Here is a 24,830-nt window from a genome sequence, read left to right as displayed (position 1 = left end):
ATGCAACATTGCAAGTTTGTGTTTCAACTCTGCTATTAAGAGTAATAGATTTTTCTGTTCATTTCTACTCTTGTCTGTGTGTCTTGTGCATGGGACGTGACTAAGATTTGCTTGCTGCACAACACACACTACCTCTCACAGGGAATAATCTCTTTCCCTTCAAGACCATGTCCTCCTCCTCCTCCCTTCCTTCTGTTCTCTCTCCATCCTCCTTCCCTTCCTCGGTGAAAGGCTTAACAAAATTCACAGTGGTCTTCCATGGCTGCAGTGGTCTGTCCGTCCTTCCTTCCTTCCTTCCTTCCTTCCTTCCTTCCTTCCTTCCTTCCTTCCTTCCTTCCTTCCTTCCTTCTTTCCCTTGATGTGCTTCCTATTTTCTCTCTCTTCTCTTCTCTTCTCTTCTCTTCTCTTCTCTTCTCTTCTCCTCTCCCATCCTTTTGGGTGCCTCCTTCCATGGGGTTGACCTGTTCCCCTCCCTGGTCCACTCCTTCCTCCTGAATTCCCTCCTTTCCATCCTTCCTCCATTGATGAAAGAGTTAACATAGTGGGTGGTGGTCTTCTAGAATACAGGAGTGATGATCTGTTTCCATCTCCAGCCCCATTCTTCCTACACCAGTGGTTCTCAGCCTTCCCAGTGCCGTGGGACTTTAATACAGTTCCTCATGTTGTGGTGACCCCCAACCATAACATTATTTTCATTGCTACTTCATAACTGTAATTTTGCTACTCTTTTGAATTATAATTGAATATCTGATATGCAGGATGTATTTTCATTCACTGGACCAAATTTGGCACAAATACCTGATATTCCCATTTGAATACTGGTGGGGTTGGGGGGAGGGATTGATTTTGTCATTTGGGAGTTGTAGTTTTCTGGAATTTATAAATAACCTACAGTCAAAGAGCATTCTGAACTCCACCAACAATGGAACTGAACCAAACTTGGCACACAGAACTCCCATGACCAGCAGAAAATACTGGGAGGGTTCGGTGAGCATTGACCTTGAGTTTTGGAGTTGTAGTTCACCTCCATCCAGTGAGCACTGTGGACTCAAACAATGATGGACCAAACTTGGCACCAGTCCTCAATATGCCCAAATGTGAACACTGGTGTAGTTTGGAGAAAATAGACCTTGATATTTGGGAATTGTAGTTGCTGGGGTTTATAGTTCACCTAAAGTCAAAGAGCATTCTGAACCCCACCAATGATAGAATTGGGCCAAACTTCCCACACACAACCCCCACGACCAACAGAAAATATTGTGTTTTCTGATGGTCTTTGACGACCCTTTTGACACCTTCTCACTAACTCTCACTAATTGGACCAACAGAAAGTACTGTTTTCTGATGGTATTTGGCAACTGCTCTAACACCCCCTCATGACCCCCCCCCCCCCCGGGGTCCCAATTCCCAAGTTGAGAAATGCTATCCTACACCTTCCTTCCCTTCCTCCGTCAGGGAAGGAAATAACAGTGGTAGTCTTCCAAGGATGCATAGTCACACAACCCTTCCCTGATGATGGTCTGTCCCCCCGTCCCACCCTGAACCCCTTCCTCCCGGTTATTCCTCCCTTCTTTCAATCCTTTCCTTCCTCCCAATGGAGGGAGTCACAGAGTGAGTGTGATCTTTTGGGGGTGCAGGGAGACCCAACAAATCCATGGGAATGATTTGTTTCCCTCCCCAACCCTTTACTACTCCTTTCTTCCCTTTTTCCTCCATTTCTTGGTGAAGGGGTTAACAGTGTCATTTTTTCCTTTTCTTGGTGGACTTTCTAACCATCCTCATAGAATCATAGAATCCTAGAGTTGGAAGAGACCTCGTGGGCCATCCAGTCCAACCCCCTGCCTAGAAGGAAGAAAATTGCATTCAAAGCACCACCGACAGATGGCCATCCAAAGAAGGAGCCTCCACTACACTCCGGAGCAGAACAGCTCTCAGAGTCAGGAAGTTCTTCCTGGGTCAGATCCAGAACATATATGCATATACATATATACACAGGCACATAAATAATTTTTTGCTATCTTTGTATACCACCCTTCTCACCCCAAAAGGGACTCAGAGTGGTCTCACAGATAGGCAGCAATTCGATGCCATTAAAACATACATATAACAAAATAACATATACATTAAAACAAGAATTAAAAACATACCAACATTAAAACAACTATTAAAAACCACACAGTCCAAACTCGTAATCCAAGGCCTTTCCAGTCATTGTTGCAATAATCTGTATTCACTTATCGCACTGGAAGATTATTGTCCAAAGGCTTGGTCCCATGATCATGTTTTTACTTTCTTAGAATCCTAGAATCAAAGAGTTGGAAGAGACCTTATGGGCCATCCAGTCCAACCCCCTGCCAAGAAGCAGAAAAATTGCATTCAAATCACCCCTGACAGATGGCCATCCAGCCTCTGTTTAAAAGCCTCCAAAGAAGGAGCCTCCATCACACTCCGGGGCAGAGAGTTCCACTGCTGAATGGCTCTCACAGTCAGGAAGTTCTTCCTCATGTTCAGGTGGAATCTCCTTTCTTGTAGTTTGAAGCCATTGTTCCGCGTCCTAGTCTCCAAGGAAGCAGAAAACATGCTTGCTCCCTCCTCCCTGTGGCTTCCTCTCACATATTTATCCATGGCTATCATGTCTCCTCTCAGCCTTCTCTTCTTCAGGCTAAACATGCCCAGTTCCTTAAGCCGCTCCTCATAGGGCTTGTTCTCCAGACCCTTGATCATTTTAGTCGCCCTCCTCTGGGCACATTCCAGCTTGTCAATATCTCTCTTGAATTGTGGTGCCCAGAATTGGACACAATTTTGGACACAATATTCCAAGTGTGGTCTAACCAAAGCAGAATAGAAGGGTAGCATGACTTCCCTGGATCTAGACACTATGCTTCTATTGATGCAGGCCAAAATCCCATTGGCTTTTTTGCTGCCACATCACATTGTTGGCTCATGTTTAACTTGTTGTCCACGAGGACTTCAAGATCCTTTTCACACGTACTGCTCTCAAGCCAGGCATTGTCCCCCATAATGTATCTTTGAAAGATTACTACTAGCACATCAGCTCTAGATTATTAAATATGGTTTTCTATGGGCAAGCAGATGGCTGAACAGTTCTCACAGTCATGAAGTTCTTCCTCATGTTCAGGTAGAATCTCCTTTCCTGTAGTTTGAAGCCACTGTTCCGCGTCCTAGTCTCCAGGGCAGCAGAAAACAAACTTGCTCCCTCCTCTCTGTGGCTTCCTCTCACATACTTATACATGGCTATCATGTCTCCTTGGTGAAGGAGTTAACAGAATGGGTGGTGGTCCTCCAAGGGGCCTCCAGAATCTCTCTCCCTTCCTCTCCTCCACCACTCTTGCTTTTTTCCTTCCTTCCTTCTTTCTTTGGTGGGCTTCCTGTCCACTCCCCCCTTCCTTTCCCTCCTTCCTTCCTTCCCTCTCTCCCATCCCTTTGGGTGCCTCCTTCCTCTCTGGATGCTTGGCAGGAGACTAGGTCACCACTGGGTCGTTGCCATGGGGACCGCAGGCCCCGAAAAGGGGATGCCATTTTTGGCAGGCGAGAGAGATATTGGGAGGAGGGGGGGAGTGGTGGTGTTTGCACAGGAAGGGAGGAAATGCAAAGGGAGGAGGAGAAGAAAGGCCTGCGAGGCCCAAGGGAAACAGAGCCAAAAAGAAAACTTAGATGCACATGGCGTTTTTTGCCCCCCTTTTGCCTCCAAGTCCTTTTGGAAGAAGAATGGAAAGTGGTCCCTGCTGTGTTGCCTGTAGCAGCTGTCTTAAGAAGAGCGTGGAAAGGTTTTGGGGGGCTACACATCCCAGGAACCGCTCCAGATTGAAGGATATCATTTTGAAGATGGGCCATATTTTGTTCTCTGCTGACCTACACTGGAGAAGGAATGCAGTTTGGCACCACTTTAACACCCATTGCTCAAATGCTATAGCAGTGTTTCTCAACCTGGGGGTCAGGACCCCTGGAGGGGTTGCGAAGGGGTGTCAGAGGGGTCACCAAAGGCCATCTGAAAACACAGTACTTTCTGTTGGTCATGGGGATTCTGTGTGGGAAGTTTGGCCCAAATCTATTGTTGGTGGGGTTCAGAATGCTCTTTGATGGCAGGTGAACTATAAATCCCAACTTCAACTCTCAAACGTAAATATCCGTTTTCCACAAACTCCACCAGTGTTTGCATTTGGCCATATTGAGTATTTGTGCCAAGTTTGATCCAGATCCATCTTTGTTTGAGTGCACAGTGCTCTCTGGATGTAGGTGAACTACAACTCCCAAACTCAAGGTCAATGCCCACCAAACCCTTCCAGTGTTTTCAGTTGGTCATGGGAATCCTGTGTGCCAAGTTTGGTTCAATTCCATTGTTGGTGGAGTACAGAAGACTTTTTGATTGCAGGTGTACTATAAATCCCTGCAACTAAAAAAATCAATCCCCTGCAACCCTACCAGTATTCAAATTTGGGTGTATCGGGTATTTGCGCCAAATGTGGTCCAGTGAATGAAAACACATCCTGCATATCAGATATTTACATGACGATTCACAACAGTAGCAAAATTATAGTTATGAAGTAGCAATAAAAATAATTTTATGTTGGGGGGGGGGGGGGTCACCACAACATGTGGAACTGTATTATGGGGTCACGGCATTAGGAAGGTTGAGAAACACTGTGCTATAGGATCCCAAGAGTCGTCCTTTGCCGAGGCATCTGAACTCTTTGGTGGGCATTAACCTTGAATTTTGGAGTTGCAGTTCACCTACACCCAAAGTGCACTGTGGACTCTTAACAATGATCGATCTGGACCAAACTTGGTACAAATGATCAATATGCCTCAATGTGAATACTTCGTGGAGTTTGAGGGAAATATACCTTGACATTTGGGAGCTGTAGTTGCTGGGATTTATAGTTTACCTACATTCAAAGAGTATTCTGAATCCCACCTAGAATCATAGAATCAAAGAGTTGGAAGAGACCTCATGGGCCATCCAGTCCAGCCCCCTGCCAAGAAGCAGGAATATTGCATTCAAATCACCCCTGACAGATGGCCATCCAGCCTCTGTTTAAAAGCTTCCAAAGAAGGAGCCTCCACCACACTCCGGGGCAGAGAGTTCCACTGCTGAACGGCTCTCACAGTCAGGAAGTTCTTCCTCATGTTCAGATGGAATCTCCTTTCTTGTAGTTTGAAGCCATTGTTCCGCGTCCTAGTCTCCAAGGAAGCAGAAAACAAGCTTGCTCCCTCCTCCCTGTGGCTTCCTCTCACATATTTATACATGGCCATCATATCTCCTCTCAGCCTTCTCTTCTTCAGGCTAAACATGCCCAGCTCCTTAAGCCGCTCCTCATAGGGCTTGTTCTCCAGACCCTTGATCATTTTAGTTGCCCTCCTCTGGACACATTCCAGCTTGTCAGTATCTCTCTTGAATTGTGGTGCCCAGAATTGGACACAATATTCCAGATGTGGTCTAACCAAGGCAGAATAGAGGGGTAGCATTACTTCCCTAGATCTAGACACTATGCTCCTATTGATGCAGGCCAAAATCCCATTGGCTTTTTTTGCCGCCACGTCACATTGTTGGCTCATGTTTAACTTGTTGTCCACAAGGACTCCAAGATCTTTTTCACACGTACTGCTCTCAAGCCAGGCATCCCTAATTTTGTATCTTTGCATTTCGTTTTTCGTAGTTGCTGGGATTTATAGTTTACCTACATTCAAAGAGTATTCTGAATCCCACCTACGATAGAATTGGGCCAAATTGCTCACAGAGAACCCCCATGACCAACATAAAGTACAAGGACATCTAATCACCTCTCAACAAAAGATTGTCCCAGGCACTGCCAGGCCATCAAATGCTTATCAAGGTGGTCAGTTGAAGCATTCACACCTAGCTCCAGCAGACAAGAGTTCTTTGCCCCACCCTGGTCATTCTACAGATATATAAACCCATTTTCCTAGTTCCTAACAGCCAGAATTCAGGCATTTTTATCCTCACTACCTCTGAGGATGCTTGCCATAGATGCAGGCGAAACGTCAGGAGAGAATGCCTCTAGAACATGGCCATATAGCCCGAAAAAATCTACAACAACCCAGTGATTCCGGCCATGAAATCCTTTGACAATACATAAAGTACTGTGTTTTCTGGTTATCTTTGGAGACCCCTCTGACACCCTTTCGCAACCCCACAAGGGTCCCAACCCCCAGGTTGAGAAACGCTGTGCTGTAGGATCCTGAGAGTGGCACTCTGCTGAGGCATCTGCACTCTTTGGTTTCAAAAAGAAATCTGTGAAACTACAGATCCCACAATTCTATAACATTGAGCTATCACAGTTGGTATCAAACCGCATCCCTTTGACAGTACACCCTTAGGGCTGATAGAAAGCAAACCCTATGCAAATTATTATTCACCTTTTGCAGAGACTGATTCAAAAAGTCAGCAGCTTTGCCACCAATTCTCTGCAACCAGAAGAACGCAAGAACAAATAACTTTACCCAAGGCCAGATTCCAGCGGTTAGCAATATGTCCTGGAGCAATTCCAAAAACAGGGCCTTCCTTTGAGCTATTCTAGGAACGGCGGCAGCAGCATAGCAATGGAACAAGTCAGGAATAAAGCGAAGGAGGAACAATAAATAGGCAGCTGCACAAAATCTTCCTGTGCCGACCCATTTTTAGACTTGAGCCAGAATTCAGGCATTTTTATTCAAGCATGACACGGTTTTGTTGAAGGCTTTCACGGCCGGAATCACTGGGTTGTTGTGAGTTTTCTGGGCTGTATAGTCATGTTTCAGAAGCATTCTCTCCTGACGTTTCACCCACATCTATGGCAGGCGTCCTCAGAGGCTGTGAGATTTTCACAACCTCTGAGGATGCCTGACATAGATGCGGGTGAAATGTCAGGAGAGAATGCTTCTAGAACATAGCTCAGAAAATTCACAACAACCCAATGTTGTGGTTTGTTGTGTGCTTTCAAGCTATTTCTGACTGATGGTAACCAATCATGGCTGTTTTTTGTTTGGCATAACTCATTCAGAGAAGAGTTGCCTTTGCCTTCTTCTGAGCCCGAGAGAGTGTGACTTGCCCAGCGATTCAAACTTTGTTATTGTCAGTGTTCAAAACTCAAACCACTGAGCTATTCTTACTTGCATGGGTGTGTGGGCCTTCTATCCAATTGTCATTGCTATTAATAATATCCCACTTTTATCTCAGGATCAGAGACCCAAAGTGGCTAACGCAACTTCTAAAAACTATACAATTGGTCAGTACTAGCCATCCCCTGCCACACTTTGCTGTGGCCCAGTCTGTGGATATGTGTTTTGGGTGTGTTGGGTGTGTATGTGTGTGTATATATATATGTGTGTGTGGGTGTATATGTGTGTGTGTGTGTGCATATTTGTGTATTTGTGTGTTTAGATGTGTACATGAGTATTGTGTATGTGCCTGTCTATATGCATATTTGTGGGTATATATGTATGTATGTGGATATGTATATGTGTGCATGTGTATATGTATATATGTGTGTATGTATATGTATGCATGTATATTCGTGTGTGTTTGTGCATATATATAAGTGTGTGTGTGAATGTATGCATGTGCATATGTATATGAGTATATGTGTATATGTATATATGGTTTATTTTTGGGGGTTTTAAGTCTGTTCCACTGGGGTTGTGTGTGTGTGTGTGTGTTAAGTGCATATATATACATGTGTGTAAAATGTGTGCATGTGCATATGTATATGAGTGTATGTGTATATGTATATATGGTGTATTTTTGGGGTTTTTGTTCCTCTGGGGTTGTGTGTGTGTGTGTGTGTGTGTGTGTGTGCGCGCGCGCATGTGTTTATGAGTGATGGACACTAGTTGGACTGTTAGGTGTATCGTGTCCAAATTTCGTGTCAATTCATACAGTGGTTTTTGAGTTATGTTAACCCCACAAACGAACATTACATTTTTATTTATATATATTAAAATAGAATTAAACTAGGACAATCATTAAATCAATTCCGTTTAAATGCCATATTTCTTCTATTCTAAAATGCACTGTTTTCTTGTGTAAACATCTCTAAAAAAAAAGGGTGCATCATCGAATTTGAAGTGTTTTTTCCCCAGTATAAAAGAAAGCTTTGTTTCTGTAAGAAGTTCTGAAATTAGTGTGTAACTTTCACTCAATAGTGTCTTAGAATTAAAGGATACTGTATGAATTTCAAAGGCTTTTCTACAGCAAAAAACACTCAGAGGTAGTTTTGTTATTTCTTTTCTCGGAAATGTAGCCTACAGCACCTGTAGTACCATCCAAGTACTAACCAGAGCTAAGCTTGCTTAGCTTCCAAAAGCAGACCAGGTCTGGTGCCTTCAATGACTTGAAAGCATGTTGTTGCATGTCTTCCAACTTAGAGCCCCCAGTGGCACAATAGATTTTTCTGGCAGGACTGAAGACTGATAGGTTGGAGGCTCAAATCTGAGGAGAGTGCCAATGAGCTCCCTCTGTCAGCTCCAGCTCCCCATGAAGGGACATGAGACAAATCTCCCACAAGGATGGTAAAACCGGGATTGTGGCACAGCTGGCTGAGTGTCAGCTGCATTAAGATCACTCTGACCATAAAGGTCATGAGTTCGAAGCCAGCCCGGGTTGGAGTGGGTTTCCAACCAATTGTGTGTAGCCTGTTGTCAACCTTTGTAACCCGAAAGACAGTTGCATCTGTCAAGTAGGAAAATAAAGTACCACCTTAAAGTGTGGGGAGGCTAAATTAACTGATTTATGAGGCCATAAAGAAGACTCCAGCAAAAGGATTCCAGCGGGGAAGCATGCGGGAATGCGGAAGTGTTTCATCAGTGTCGCAGATGAACGATGAAAGTGACAGCTCCCCCTGGCGGCCAGAAAAAGTTAAATAGCCTCTGTCTATGTCTGTATATGTTTGTACGTCAAAAATTGGCATTGAATGTTTGCCATATATGTGTACACTGTAATCCGCCCTGGGTCCCCTGCGGGGCGAGAAGGGCAGAATATAAAAGCTGTAAATAAATAAATAATAAATAAAACATAAAACATCTGGGTGTTCCCTGGGTAACATCCTTGCAGACAGCTAATTCTCTCACACCAGAAGCAATTTGCAGTTTCTCAAGTCACTCCTGACACACAAAAATAAATCCAACTTATGGCAACCCTAAGGCAAACTTATCATGGGGTTTATACTCAAGTGTAAAATGAAAAATGTTGACGTAACCCACTAGGAGAGTTCAAATGGGGCCAGGAGTCAAGAAAAATACTCTGGATATTTCAAGGGCAAGAGACTAGAAGGAGACTAGAAGAAGAGTCAGAAGATGAAAGTAATGTATTTCTTCGATTCTAACAGGCCCTCTATCCCAGGATCTGATCCTAGGTTTTGCGTTTATCCCAGATTATCTGGCAGTGGGGACTCATATAATCCAGTTTAATGCAGAAAACCTGCGATCAGATCCTGGGATATAGGGCCTGTCTGGAAGGGCCCTAATACACACTTTTTTCTCCATATGATACCTCTAAAACAGGATGCAGCTTAGAATCATGGGTGCTCTTAAAATACATAAATAAATAAATGTTTCTTGTTGGTGATACTGGAAATAGTGTGCAACTAACAATCAATGGTGTCTTAGAATCAAATACGGTATTTTCATGCTGACCTCAAACCTCTAAACATCATTGCGTCCTGGAGCCCCCGGGGGTGCAGTGGGTTAAACCCCTGTGCCGGCAGGATTGAAGACCGACAGGTCGTATGTTTGAATCCGGGGCGAGGTGGATGAGCTCCCTCTATCAGCTCCAGCTCTTCATACGGGAACATGAGAGAAGCCTCCCACAAGGATGCTAAAAACATCAAATCATCCTGGCGTCCCCTGGGCAACGTCCTTGCAGACGGCCAATTCTCTCACACCAGAAGCGACTTGCAGTTTCTCAAGTCGCTCCTGACACACACACAAAAATTGCATCCTATCCCAAACACCACAAAACATACACAAGGAAACCAATTCTTTACTTATTTTGACATTCCACATTTCTTCCAAGGTGGCTTACAATATAAAATGTAAATAAAATACAGCTGAAGTCAGTAGATGAAACATGAAAAAATCCCAAACACTGATTAGATAAACTACACTAAAACAAACCACTGAGAATAACTAAAGCCTATCGCAGGCATAGGCAAATTTTGGCATTCTGGATGTTTTGGACACCAACTCCCACAGGAGGGCCGAAGTTTGCCCATGCCTGTTCTAGCAGTAAGAAAAGCCATCCCTTCCCTTCCAGATCCATAACATCTTATCTTACTAAATCATAATTCTGCCTGATGTGAACAGGGAGCAGAAAAGCACAGAAAAACATAGGCTCTTACAGGGCCTCTTTTGATGCTGAAAGCAGTCTGGAAACTTTGCTAAAGTGAGGTTTGTCACCTCGTCCGGGCCAAAAGGTTGTGGTTAACATTAACTCCACTTTTAGAGCCAAGACTGCTAAAATCAACTACTGCTACGATTAACACTTGCTCTGCGTCTGGACAATACAAGAAGCACGGGGCTTCTAAATCCTTGCAAAGAAGGTGGGGGGCAGATTTGGCGTTGGAACCCGGTTTCAATTTGGGAAGCGGCTTGCTGACAGCATTCCGGGTTTGGGTGGGCCCAAAGGCATGGGGTTGGGCCGAGGACTGGATTGCCCAGAGCCAAAGGGAAGCAGAGAGGGTTCGATGCAATGCTTTGCAAGTCTGGACTCTTCCCAACAAGTACGCTAAGCACAGCTTAGTTCCCAGCGTGTCTACTTGGTAATTATCGCCAGGAGAACAGCTCCCCTGATCATAATGTACAACATGGTTTCGTGTAACAGCTTTCTTGCCAGCTAAACAGTTTTTCCACCACAGTTTAATGCTTGCAAAGGACTGCTCAAGTTTGTGTGACAGGCCCCATCTGACACTACTTTAACTGCTAAGGCTCAAAGCTATGGAATCCTGAGAGTTGTAGTTTTACCAGTGTATTTATCATATTTTGATCTGTTTCTACCACACTGTAATATTGTATTGTTTTTCAACTTTTGTATTGCACTTTCAGAACTAGTATTAAAGTGTGGGATTGTTAGCCACCTTAGGTCCCTACAAGGAAAAAGGTGGAGTATAAAGTTAATAATTGATGATGATAATAATAGTCAGGCCATTGTATGCTAATCAAGGTGGTCAGTTGAAACATTCACACCTAGCTCCAGCAGACAAGAGTCCTTTGTCTCACCCTGGTCATTCCACAGATATATAAACCCTTTTGCCTAGTTCCAATAGACCTCACTACCTCTGAGGATGCTTGCCATAGACGCAGGCGAAACGTCAGGAGAGAATGCCTCTAGACCATGGCCATATAGCCCAAAAAAACCTACAACAACCCAATAATAATAATTCTTTGACAGATGCCTTTACAAACTACAGGATCCCACAGCACTCCTCAAACACAACTCTATGGGCATTGACCAATGAATCACAACAGCAAACCTACAAATGCCTAGACAAATTTTCCCTTTAGGAATACCTAGGTCCTCCAGTGCAACTTGTCGAGATGAGCTGACCACAGAATGACCTATAGGTTCCTAGATAACATATTAATGGGAACTATGCATAACCAAACTTTTTTTTAAACTTTCATTAAACCAAGTGAATGTGAAGCGCTGACTGAATAAGGCTCTCTCCTTCTCCTCCTTCTGTCAGTTGTAGTTTGGAGACTCTTTGGCAAAGAAAGCTAAAGAGCATGCAAAGCTACAGCTCACATGTTTCAAGGGCAGTGTTTCCCAACCTGTGGTCCGTAGACCACAAGTGGTTCGCAAAAATGAAAATATGGTGCGCGGCCTCACCATTACTACACTGTTGCCTCGAGATCATGTGGGAACGAGAGCAACTGGTCTTGCGAAACCCTCTTACAGTGCCGAGGCAATGGAGATGTCATGAGGGGTGAGGCTGACTACCCACGAAATACTACTACTACCACATCAGCTATAGATTATTAAATATGGTTTTCTGTGGGCAAGTACGTGGTGACTACTGGATGGCATATGTTCTGTATCAGAAACTAGAGCTGACGTGGTCTATCCAATACAATTTTGTGAATCAGCATCCCAAATAACCAAACCAAATCTAAAGTTGACCAAAAACTGTTTCATAACCCTTTTGGTACTAATGTTGAAGGGTGGCCCCTGGTCAAAGCAGTCCCTGATCAAGAAAAGATTGGGAACCACTGTTCTACAGCAATGAACCATGACAGTTCAAGTCATGTCAAACAGCATTATTTCTATAGTGTAGATGCACTCTTGGCTCATTTTCCTAGTTCATAGTCTCAGCATTTATATTACACCATGCCAGCTCTCATACAGCTAACAAAACAAATATTGGGTCCAATTTTTGTAACCGAACTATTCTACATTTTGATGTTGGGCCTCCTTTATGTACACATACAAGTCAAACAGTTGTACTGTGAGATAAAACCGCACAGATGTTTCCACTTAATATCGGTTTAGGCAAATGATGCTTGTTGCACAGGGCTTTGACTTTGTCAGGTTCAATATATCCAGTGCCTCTTATATCCAATCCTTCCCCAACCTGGGATTTATTAAAACTCAGTCATAGAATACCTTTGGGGCTCTTTGATAAAAAACCAATCCAAAATAGTACCAAACAAAAAAGTAAAAATGAGAGTTCTGCAAGCGGCTTGAAAGATTTCTGAAATAAAGTTTACAAATAAATGCAAACTTTACAAATAAACCCTCCTGTGAGACAGTTATTTCAGGGAATAATGAGGAATAATTTCAAAATATTCACATCACTTTTAGGGATACAGATTTCAGAGTAGCCAAGACACATGACCCTGCCCTTTCCAAGCACCTGTTTTCCCATAAGCTGCCCTTTCAGTTGTGAACTGTTTTTAAAAGCTGAATGTCCCTATGATCTTTGGGTTAGATCCAGATATATACAAGCAGGAATAATATTGGCAGTGGGACAAGCGGCCATAAACCGTTGTGCAAAGGCTAACAGATGACCATGTGGAAGTCATTGCGCGAACAGAAGCACATCGCTAAATCCAGATTATTATTTTGTGTAGGAACTTTGCACTGAGCCAGGAAATGCTCTTCTACACATCTGCTATGATAAAACATCATATGGACTTAATAGGTGACAAAGCCAGGTTCAACTCCAGCTGTAAAGGAGCATCATGAAACAAACAAAGAAAGACTCTATAAAGTTTGAAGAGGGGTGAAGACAGACACAAGACATATGACTGAAGCTATGTTTTGATCACCAGTAAACACAGCTGTCAAAAGCATTGCAAAGGCAAGGAGAATCCAGGCTCATCCCATGGGAAGGTAAAAACTGCAGTAGCGAGTGCGGTTTAGTTTGGTTATTACTACTGCTATTATCAAGTAGAGTGAAAGCCTTATGCATTGCAGGATGCAAAAATGCCGACACTTAACACTATCAAAATTTGTAGCAGGCCAACTTTTTTGCCTACCTCTAAATGACCATTTTTAAAATTATTAGTCTTGCTTATCAGGCTTCCCAACACAAGAATTTCACTTATTTCAAAAAACAAGTTGGTTTGTAAGACCTGAATGCGTCTGTGCGCATTCAGAAGAAGACCAACAAGCCACTCTAAACACCTTTGCAGAAGCATACGAGAAGCTCGGCCTGTCATTGAACATCGAGAAAACCAATGCGCTCTTCCATCAGGCACCAGCCAATCCCTCTCCAATGCCAGAAATACAGCTTAATTGTGTAACATTAGAAAATGTTGACCACTTTGGCAGCCACCTCTCCACAAAACTCAACATTGACACTGAAATACAACACCGCCTGAGCTCTGCAAGTGCAGCATTTTTCTGAATGAAACACAGTTTGAGGACCAGGACATCCATAGGGATACCAAGGTGCTTGTTTATAAAGCTATTATCCTCCCAACCCTGCTATATGCTTGTGAAACGTGGACTGTCTATAGACGTCACATGCAACTCCTGGAATGATTCCATCAGCCTCCGAAAAATCCTGCAAATCTCTTGGGAAGACAGGCAGACAAATGTCAGTGTGCTGGAAGAAGCAAAGGCCACAAGCACTGAAGCGATGCTCCTCCACCATCAACTCTGCTGGATTGACCACATTGTCTAAATGCCCGAAAACCATCTCCCAAAACAGTTACTATACTCCCAACATAAGAATGGAAAATGGAGTGTTGGTGGATAGGAAAAGAGATTTAAAGATGGGCTCAAAGCCAACCTTAAAAACTGTGGCATTGACACCGAGAACTGGGAAGCCCTGGGCCTTGAGCGCTTTAGCAGGAGGTCAGCTGTGACCAGCATTGCTGCAGAATTCAATGAGGCATGAATGGAGGGTGAAAGGGAGAAATGTGCCAAGAGGAAGGCGCATCAAGCCAAACCTGACTGGGACTGCCTTCCATCTGGAAATTGATGTCCTCACAGCGGGAGAGCATGCAGATCAAGAATAGGGCTCCACAGCCACCTAGGACCCCACCGCCAAGACACCACATCTAGGAAACCATCATCCTTGAGCTACGAGGGATCGCCTAAGTAAATGTTGGTACTGAAATTTGTGTGCATCTAAAGATTGATGGCATCTTAGAATCAAAGGTAGTGTGTGCCTGCGGTGCTTTTTGTCATGGCCTTGGGCCCAAACAACAAACTATTTTGATTGATTGATCAAAGAAATATAGTAATTCTAGTGTTTGTTAACTTAACTAAATGTGGATCTATTTCCTTCACCACAAATTCTTCTTAGGAAGTTATCTTGCAAGCAACCTCATGGCTTTTGCCCCTCTGACACCTTCATAATTGCAGCCAGTAGATTTCATACCTTGGAGGCAGTCCATCTGCTCCAAGTTGCCTTCTGAATTTTACCCTTTTGGAAAATGTGAATCTCTGTAACCATTTGGGAAATAGGATTCATAACCTTCTGGGAAAGCCACTGGTCACAAGAAAGGTATGACCTTGATAGAAGTCACAACCTTTTTGGGAAAATGGCATTCCCTAGCATTCATGCAAGGCAACTAGGACTCTCCGCTGTTAAACTAGGTACGAGGTATTGTAAGACATGCCAGTGCACAAAAACATATTTATATCCAGCAGAGTTACAGAAGTGTTTCTTGAAGCTGTTCAAAAACATCTACTCTTCCTTAAAACATATTTGCCTTTAAATCATGCTCTCAAGGGACAAAATAAAAAAGTTGGTTTATTCACAAACTTCATGTATACAGCATACAGACACTTTGCTTATGAATCCAGTTACAATAGGATTTTGTAGTTGTTTCTCTGTGTAGGTAACACAGAGCATTTTCCTTAGAAACAATAGCCCATAGTCCAAAGCATTTCTCTGTATTGAGAGTCTAATCAATCTCTAAGCATACTGTTCCTGCAGTGAAGTCTAAACTGAACTGTTCCTGCAGTCTTCAAAGCATACAGATGGCTTCTACTCTCTCTAAGAGTATAAAACTGTCTACTTCCACTGAAGTCTAAAGCAAACACTGAATCTATATAAATAAAAATGTAATGTTCGTTTGTGGGATTAATGTAACTCAAAAACCACTGGACAAAATGACACCAAATTTGGTCACAAGACACCTACTAACCCAAGGAGTGACCATCACTCAAAAAAATCACCAAAAAAGAACTTTAAAATCCAAAAAGGTAGAAGACAACATACCACATGCATGTGAACAAATTCCATGACCCCGCCCCCTCCTGCACAAGGACACAGCAAGTGCGAGAGGCACTGCCAACCATCCTCCCTCTTCCAGCCAGAGCAGGAGCTAGGAACGGATGGCACAATGGTGGGTAGAGCAAGGGTGGAGCCTCATCCACTGGCGGGGAAGGAAGAGGAAGCCACAGGGAGGAGGGAGCAAGCTTGTTCCTGCTTCCCTGGAGACTAAGACATGGAACAATGGCTTCAAAATACAAGAGAGGAGATTCCATCTGAACATTAGGAAGAACTTCCTGACTGTGAGAGCTGTTCAGCAGTGGAACTCTCTGCCCTGGAGCGTGGTGGAGGCGCCTTCTTTGGAAGCTTTTAAACAGAGGCTGGATGGCCATCTGTCGGGTGATTTGAATGCAGTATTCCTGCTTCTTGGCAGAGGGCTGGACTGGATGGCCCATGAAGTCTCTTCCAAATCTTTGATCCTATGATTCTATGAAAGAATGAGGGCCGGAAGGAGAGAAGGAAAGAAGGAGAAAAAGAGGGGCAGAAGGAAAGAAGGAAAGAGAGAAGGAAGGATGGAAGCAAAGAAGGGAGGGAGGGAGGGAGGGAGGGAGGAAGGGAGGAAGGAAGGAAGGAAGGGAGGAAAGAGGCAGAGAAGGAAGAAAGGAGAGAAAGAGGGAGAGAAGGAATAAAGGAGGGAAAGAAAAAGGGAAAGAAAAAGAATGGGAAGGAAGGGAAGAGGAAGAAAAGGAAAGAATGAGAAGGGAAAGAAAAAAGGGAAGGAAGAAAAGAAGGAGGGAAGGAAGGAGAGATAGAAAGAAGGAGTGAACGAAGAAGGGACGTCTGGCCACAGAAATGCATGGTGTGTGCAGCTAGTTATACATAAAAATAACTAATGGGGTCTTAAGAAGGTTGCTATTTCCATACCCAGGGTGCCAAATTATATTCCCTAAAAAGGTTCAGGGGAAAAATTGGTATGAACTTCCCACCCCTCTGACATGACATGAAACCACTAACCACCACTGTTCCTGTGATGAATGGGTTGTGAGAGAAAGCAATTTAGAGACAAAATGTGTTTTTAATATGTGCATGAAATAAAAGTTGTGTATACTGAACCAACAGAAAGGAAAGGTGTCATTATCTCAGCTACCCATGTGGATTATTTTAGAGTACTTTTTGAATTCTGGATAAGAGATGTTTAACCTGAACTGGAGTAGGGCATGAGCCCCACATCCTTATCTCCACTGAGTCGTAATTCGTTGGGAGACCTTGGATCAATCTCTATATCACTTTCTTTGCCTAATCTACATTACAGTGGTGAGAATTCAATGGAAAGCCTTAGCTTTACTGGAGGAAAAGCCAGAAGTAAATGTAAAATCTTTACTATAATTTAAAGCATTTTTGGCATGTAAAATCATACCTGGTAAGTGAAAATTGTTTCTCTGGGAATTTGTTAGGATTTCCAGGTGATTATATGGTATGTTTCGCCAGAAGTTAGCACAGCTGCATCGCAGGACCTAGCAAATTCCTAGAAAATACCTCTCTAGGTCTTCCCATGCAATTCTAGAAAATGGGTACTTCATAGAATCCTAGAGTTGGAAGAGACCTCGTAGGCCATCCAGTCCAACCCCTGCCCAAGAAGCAGGAAAATCACATTCAAAGCACCCCTGACAGATGGCCATCCAGCCTCTGTTTAAAAGCCTCCAAAGAAGAAGTCTCCACCACACTCCGGGGCAGAGAGTTCCACTGCTGAACAGCTCTCACAGTCAGGAAATTCTTCCTCATGTTCAGGTAGATTCTCCTTTCTTTGTTGTAGTTTGAAGCCATTGTTCCGCATCCTAGTCTCCAGGACAGCAGAAAACAAGCTTGCTCCCTCCTCCATATGACTTCCTCTGACATATTTATACATGGCCCTCATCACATCTCCTCTCGACCTTCTCTTCTGAAGGCCAAACATGCCCAGCTCTTTAAGCAGCTCCTCATAGGGCTTGTTCTTCAGACCCTTGATCATTTTGGTCACCCTCCTCTGGACACATTCCAGCTTGTCAACCTGTTCCTTCAATTGCAGTGCCCTGAACTGGACACAGTATTCGAGGTGTGGCCAAACAAAGGCAGAATAGAGGAGTAGCATGACTTCTCTGGATCTAGACACTGGACTCCTATTGATGCAGGCCAAAATCCCATTGGCTTTTTTTACCGCAGCATCACATTGTTAGCTCATGTTTAACTTGTTGTCCACGAGGACTCCAAGATCAATGGCATTTGATCATGCCTTCAGGTAACCATGGTCTGTCCAGGAACATATCTCCCAGAGATACAAGGCTCTACTGCATTTAAAGCAATGTTATGATACTTCCAAGTTAAAAGCTTATATCTCTAGTCAATTTCTCCCAAACTAAGAAGCAAAGTATTCCGATTTTGCATTAAGGTCTTCATCACACTAGAGAAAAAAATCCACTTAAAATCTAATTTCTACCTTCTGTAGAATTCTGGGTTTTTTAGTTCAGTGAAGCTGTTAAAGGTTCCTCCCTAAACTACAAAACCCAGAATTCTGCAGGAGGCAGAAACTGGATTTTAAGTGGATTTTTTTCTCTAGTGTGATGAGAAACAAGGAGACTATGAATAATGTTGTTTGCAATTAGCATGCTGTTGCCAACACTTGAGAAAATTACTTTTAAAGAAAAACATTAGTTTGGGTTTCCACTCCAAAAGTATGCAATCCATTATTATCAACTGAAAAAAATATATATTCTAAAAATGCACAAAGGCATAAATTCAATGCTTGGCCCTGATACAGGAGACCCACTGAAACAATGGTGCTCAGCTATGTGTGATCATGCCAAGTTCCTATTGATTCAATGGGTTCAGTCTAGTTGGAGTCATGCCAAGAGCCCTGTGGCAACTTTTGAGACCAACAGATTTATGGTGACATGCGCTCGCCTACCTTTGGCATCAGAGCCGAGCCTAGGAAGGTTCATGCTGTAATCAATCTTAAATCTGACACAGGACTCTTTGGTTGTTGTTTTTTTTAGCTGCACCAGACAGTCATAGCTACTATTTTGTTATTTGTTGGCAAAAGAAACGTTATTATCTCATGATTCCGGAGTGTTTGAAACTGTTCGCATTTAAACAAAACCAGAATGCTACAAGCCATGGCCTGCAACATAAATAGCAAGAGGCATGAACAAATCCACTGTAACAATACAGTTACAAGTTAAACATTTTATGAATTTGGTTACACTATGTAACAAAATTTGGAAAATATATTCCTTCCTTGAAAGTGTTATTTCCTATTTAATTGTGTAATACTTACTTTGAAAGTACTCTAGAAACATTTGTTTTTGTGACTGCCTCAAACTATGTTTTGTTTTTTGTCATATCAGGAGCGACTTGGGTAACTGCAAGTCGCTTCTGGTGTGAGAGAATTGGCCGTCTGCAAGGACATTGCCCAGGGGACGCCCAGATGATTTGATGTTTTTATCATCCTTGTGGGAGGCTTCTCTCATGTCCCCGCATGAGGAGCTGGAACTGATAGAGGGAGCTCATCCGCCTCTCCCCTGTCGGTCTTCAGTCCTGCCAGCACAGGGGTTTAACCCACTGTGCCACCAGGGCTCCCAAACTATGTTGAAATACTGGGTTGCTGTGGGTTTTCCGGGCTAATATGGCCATGTTCCAGAAGCATTCTCTCCTGACGTTGAATTAGCTGAGACTCTATGAGATATTCATTGGAAAACTATAGCAAAATGTACTGCAGGATGCCCCTCCCACAAAAACAAAGTTTTTCCCCATTTAATCAACTTTTTCCATGTTTTTATGATAGAACCAATTAGGAAATGACATTTATAACACAGAAACAAAAATTATGGTACAATGGTTTTATTCCTTTCCTTCTTTTTCTTTCTCCTTCCTTCCCTCCTGTCTGTCTATCTATATGCATCCATCCTTCTAATGTATCTCTATCAGCTCTCTCTTTCTATCTATCCATATCTATCTATTTCTTAGACAGTTGGACTGGATGGCCTTTGGTGTCCCTTCCCACACTAGGAATAAATAAATCAATTAATGTATGTATGTAGGTATCTGTCTACCTACCTATCTGTCTCTATATCTATGTATCTTTCTATCTATATCTATTTATTTGAGGGTTGGACTGGATGGCCTTTGGGTGCCCCTCCAAACTCTAGGATTCTATCTATCTATCTATCTATCTATCTATCTATCTATCTATCTATCTATCTATCAGAGCCAAGCCCATCTCTGTCTGTCTGTCTGTCTGTCTATCTATCTATCTATCTATCTATCTATCTATCTATCTATCTATCTATCTATCAGAGCCAAGCCCATCTCTGTCTGTCTGTCTGTCTATCTATCTATCTATCTATCTATTTTAAAAGGCTGGACTAGATGGCCTCTGGGGGTCCCACCGAACTCTAGGATTCTATCTATGTATATCTATGTATCTATCTATCTCTTAGACAGTTGGACTGTCTAATTTCTCTTAATTTCTGTCTTTCTTTCTTTCTTTCCTCCCTTCCTTTCCCTCACACAGATGTCACCAAGTAACAACCCATCAGTGTTACTCCTTTTCTTTCCCAGTGACATCACAAAGGGCCACTTCACCTATCAATAGCCAAACTGCTTTGTTCTTTTCTCTACTCTGGACCTAAAATGAGTGGGCTGTGGTAACACAGCGGTTAAAGCCACTAGCTGCTTGCTGGAGAGTCAAGAGTTTGAAGCCGCAAGTCGGGATGAGCTCCCGACTGTCAGTTCTAGCTTCTGCCAACCTAGCAGTTCGAAAGTGTGCAATGCGAGTAGATCAATAGATACTGCCTTAGCGGAAAGCTAAAAGGGCACCCTATGCAGACATGCTGGCAAAACTATTGGAGATGTCTACAGACAGCAGGCTCCTTTGGCATGGAAAATAGAGCAGCACCTCTTCATGGATGGAATTTGAGCATGGCCTCCAGAGGCCAAAAATGGGAAAAAAGGGGGGGAAGCCAATAGGCAGTACCTATTGATCTACTTCCCCTTTACCTTATCTGTGTTATTGTATGTCACTGTTTGAGTAAAAATGCATTGAATGTTTCCCTTATATGTACTGTAATCCGCTCTGAGTCGATCCAGGGAGATAAAGCTGAATATAAATAAAGTGTATTATTATTAATAAAATAATAATATAATTACAAACTTTTATTTGTATACCGCTTTATCTCTCTGAGGGGACTTAGGGCAGTTTCCAGCATAGGTAAAGCATTGCAATTACAGACACAAAAACATACAAAATAATCATTATGAAATATAGACATTATACTATATAACAGCCGTAAATATTTGTCTCTGTACAGTTCAGTACTAATTTCCATCGAGCAAGTTCAGCTTCCAATGGCCAGAATGACCACAAGAGGGATAGGCTAGTATAATGAAGTAGACTAAGGTCCGGGGAGTGGGTAAAGTGGAACGGATAAGGACTTGAATGAGAGGATATAGTTCGTAGCTTTTAATATTGTTATTATGCACTGTCTTATGTCTAATTGCACTATAATGGTTCTTTTGCTTATCAATGTACATATTTTTATGGCATCAAATTGTGCCGATTGTGTACGTCACTCTGAGTCACCTCCGGGCTGATATGAGCTGGGTAGAAATAATGCAAATAAATAAATAAATAAACAATGGCTTCAAACTACAAGAGAGGAGATTCCATCTGAACATGAGGAAGAACTTCCTGACTGTGAGAGCCGTTCAGCAGTGGAACTCTCTGCCCCGGAGTGCGGTGGAGGCTCCTTATTTATTTATTTATTTATTTATTTATTTGGGATTCTTTTACCCCGCCCTTCTCACCCCGAAGGGGACTCAGGGCGGCTTACAGGGGCAAGGCACAATTTGATGCCTGCATCATAAACAATCGTACACAAAATTACACAAAATTACAACAATTCACAGTTGACATGCATACAATATAACCATAAAATCAATAAAACATTAAAACCAAATACAAACCCAGTTCTCCTCTTACATGGTCAGTGTTTGTTAACACCTAGATCTAGTTTTCATTCCATTCATCCATCCTGCTGGTCATACTTGCCTGATTGACTGATTTAATTGCCAGAGTGCCCAAAGGCCTGGTCCCATAACCAGGTTTTCACCCTCCTCCTGAAGGCGAGGAGGGATGATGATGCCCTAATCTCCCCCGGGAGTGAGTTCCACAGGTGGGGGGCCACCACTGAGAAAGCCCTGCTCCTCGTCCCCACCAGCCTCACTTGTGACAGTGGTGGGGTCGAGAGCAGGGCCTCCCCGGATGATCTCAGACTCCGGGGTGGGACATAGAGGGAGATACGTTCGGACAGATACACTGGACCGGAACCGTATAGGGTTTTGTAGGTCAAAACCAGCACCTTGAATTGTGCTCGGAACTGAATCGGCAGCCAGTGGAGCTGGCACAACAGGGGGGTGGTATGCTCCCTGTATGTCGCTCCGGTGAGCAATCTGGCTGCCGCTCGTTGGACTAGTTGAAGTTTCCGAACAGTCTTCAAGGGCAACCCCACGTAGAGAGCGTTGCAGTAGTCTATTCGGGATGTAACAAGAGCGTGGACCACCGTGGCCAGATCAGACTTCCCGAGGTACGGGCGCAACTGGTGCACAAGTTTTAGTTGTGCAAAAGCTCTCCCGGCCACAGCTGAGACCTGGGGTTCCAGGCTCAGCTGTGAGTCCAGGATCACTCCCAAGCTGCGAACCTGCGACTTCAGGGGGAGTGTAACCCCATCCAGCACAGGCTGTAACCCTATACCCTGTTCGGCCTTACGACTGACCAGTAGGACCTCTGTCTTGTCTGGATTCAATTTCAATTTGTTAGCTCTCATCCAGTCCGACACAGCAGCTAGACACCGATTCAAGGTCTGGACAGCCTCCTTGGTGACAGGTGAGAAGGAGTGACAGATCTGGACATCATCTGCGTAGAGATAACATCTCAATCCGAAACTCCGAATGATCTCTCCCAGCGGCTTCATGTAGATGTTAAATAACATTGGGGACAGGATCGAACCCTGTGGGACTCCACACGACAACGGTTGTGGGGCCGAACAGGTGTCACCCAGTAACACCTTCTGGGACCGTCCCTCAAGAAATGACTGGAGCCACTGCAAAGCAGTACCCCCAAGACCCATGTCTATGAGGCGTCCCAGAAGGATACCGTGATCGACGGTATCGAAGGCCGCTGAGAGGTCCAGCAGAACTAACAGGGACACACTCCCCCTGTCCAGTTCCCTGCGCAGATCATCTACCAAGGCGACCAAGGCTGTTTCCGTTCCATGTCCCGGTCTAAAGCCAGACTGTGCCGGATCTAGATAATCAGTGTCTACCAGGAATCCCTGGAGTTGTGCCGCCACCACACGTTCCAGGACTTTGCCCAAATAGGGGAGATTGGAAACTGGCCGAAAGTTGTCTAATTGAGTGGGGTCCAGTGATGGTTTTTTCAACAGCGGTTTGATAATAGCTTGTTTCAAGCTCGCTGGAATCTTGCCCTCCTGTAAGGAGGCATTAACCACCACCTTCACCCACTCTGCCAAACCCCCTCTGGCTTCTTTTAACAGCCAGGATGGGCAGGGGTCTAGGATGCATGTGGTGGGCCGCACCTCTCCAAGGATCCTGTCCACATCCTCAAGCTGAACCAATTGAAATGAATCCAATAAAACCTGACAAGCAGATGCACTCGTTACATTCCCAGAGACTGCAGGTAAGGTGGAGTCAAAAGCCGACCGAATCCGCCCAATTTTATCTGCGAAGAATCGAGCAAACGCTTCACAGCGAGCTCCAGAGTTGTCAGGGATCTCGCTTTTCGGCGGGTTTAACAGACCCCTGACAACTCGAAAGAGCTCAGCTGGACGATTCTTCGCAGATGCAATATTGGCAGCAAAAGATGTTTTTTGTGCTGCCGCTATTGCCACATCATAGGACCTTAAAAAGGCATTCAGATGTGTTTGGGCTGATTTAGTCGGATTCCTGCGCCACACGCGCTCTAGCCACCTCTTCTTTCGCTTCATTGCTGCCAGCTCCTCAGTAAACCAAGAGGCTGGGTTAGCTCGGTTACTCGAGAGGGGGCGTTCCGGAGCGATTGTGTCGATTGCCCTAGTCATCTCGGTGTTCCAATGAGAGACCAAGGCATCGACAGGGTCGCCAGTCAAGGAGGTGGGAAACTCCCCAAGAGCCGTCAGGAAACCATTTGGATCCATAAGTCTCCTGGGGCGGACCATTCTAATGGGTCCACCACCCCTGCGGAGGTTAGGAGGGACAGTAAGTCTAAACCTGATCAGGTAGTGATCGGACCATGACAATGGAGCGATGGTCAGCTCCTCCGCCCCGACACTGTCACCCCATCCCTGTGTAAAGACCAAATCCAGAGTGTGTCCGGCAGTATGGGTGGGACCAGATACTAATTGGGACAGGCCCATGGTTGTCATGGCGGCCATGAAGTCCTGAGCCGCTCCAGAGAGAGAGGTCTCGGCATGAACATTGAAATCTCCCAGGACCAAGAGCCGCTGGGAGCTCAACGCCATGTCCGAGACCACTCCTGCTAGCTCAGGTAAGGAGACTGTCGTGCAGCGGGGTGGTCGGTACGCTAACAGAATCCCTATCCTGTCCCGGTCACCTAACCTGAAGCCGGCACACTCAAATGATGATGATTGTGGGATGGGGCACCTGATCAGGGGAATATCAACCTTGTAGACCACTGCCACTCCTCCTCCCCGCCCTCCAGGTCTTGGCTGGTGCTGCACAGAGTAACCTGGTGGGCACAGTTGGGAGAGATTCACCCCTCCCCCCTCGTCCAGCCAGGTCTCTGTTATGCATGCCAGGTCGGCTCGCTCCTCCTGAATTAGATCTCGAATGGTGGAGGTTTTTCCATTTACCGACCTGGCATTAAACAGCACCACCCTTAACCCAAAGGGACCACCATCCTGACACCTCAGCTGTATCTTGTCGGGAGTATTTTTAGAAGTTGCCAATATGTTCCTATTATTTTCAGGCCGAATCGTTTGCATGGTTGTAGAATATGTAATCTTTGGAATTGCCAATGTTCTATGGTAAATTTTGGGCCGAATTTGCTTTTGTCTCGAGTCCTTAATACATTTTGGGTTTGCCAGATCATTGTTATAA

General features: G+C 44.2%; 1 protein-coding gene across 2 annotated transcripts in view; it reads right to left on the bottom strand.

The window, feature by feature from the left end:
- LOC132765924 (pre-B-cell leukemia transcription factor 2) overlaps window positions 1–24,830 on the bottom strand; it is a 69,225-nt gene that overhangs the window by 21,723 nt on the left and 22,672 nt on the right. The window lies entirely within an intron of this gene.

This window comes from Anolis sagrei, chromosome 2 (genome assembly GCF_037176765.1).
Source record: "Anolis sagrei isolate rAnoSag1 chromosome 2, rAnoSag1.mat, whole genome shotgun sequence".
Lineage (NCBI taxonomy): Eukaryota > Metazoa > Chordata > Lepidosauria > Squamata > Dactyloidae > Anolis > Anolis sagrei.
The sequence above is the reverse complement of the archived record's forward strand: the minus strand, read 5'-3'. Positions and strand labels throughout refer to the sequence as shown.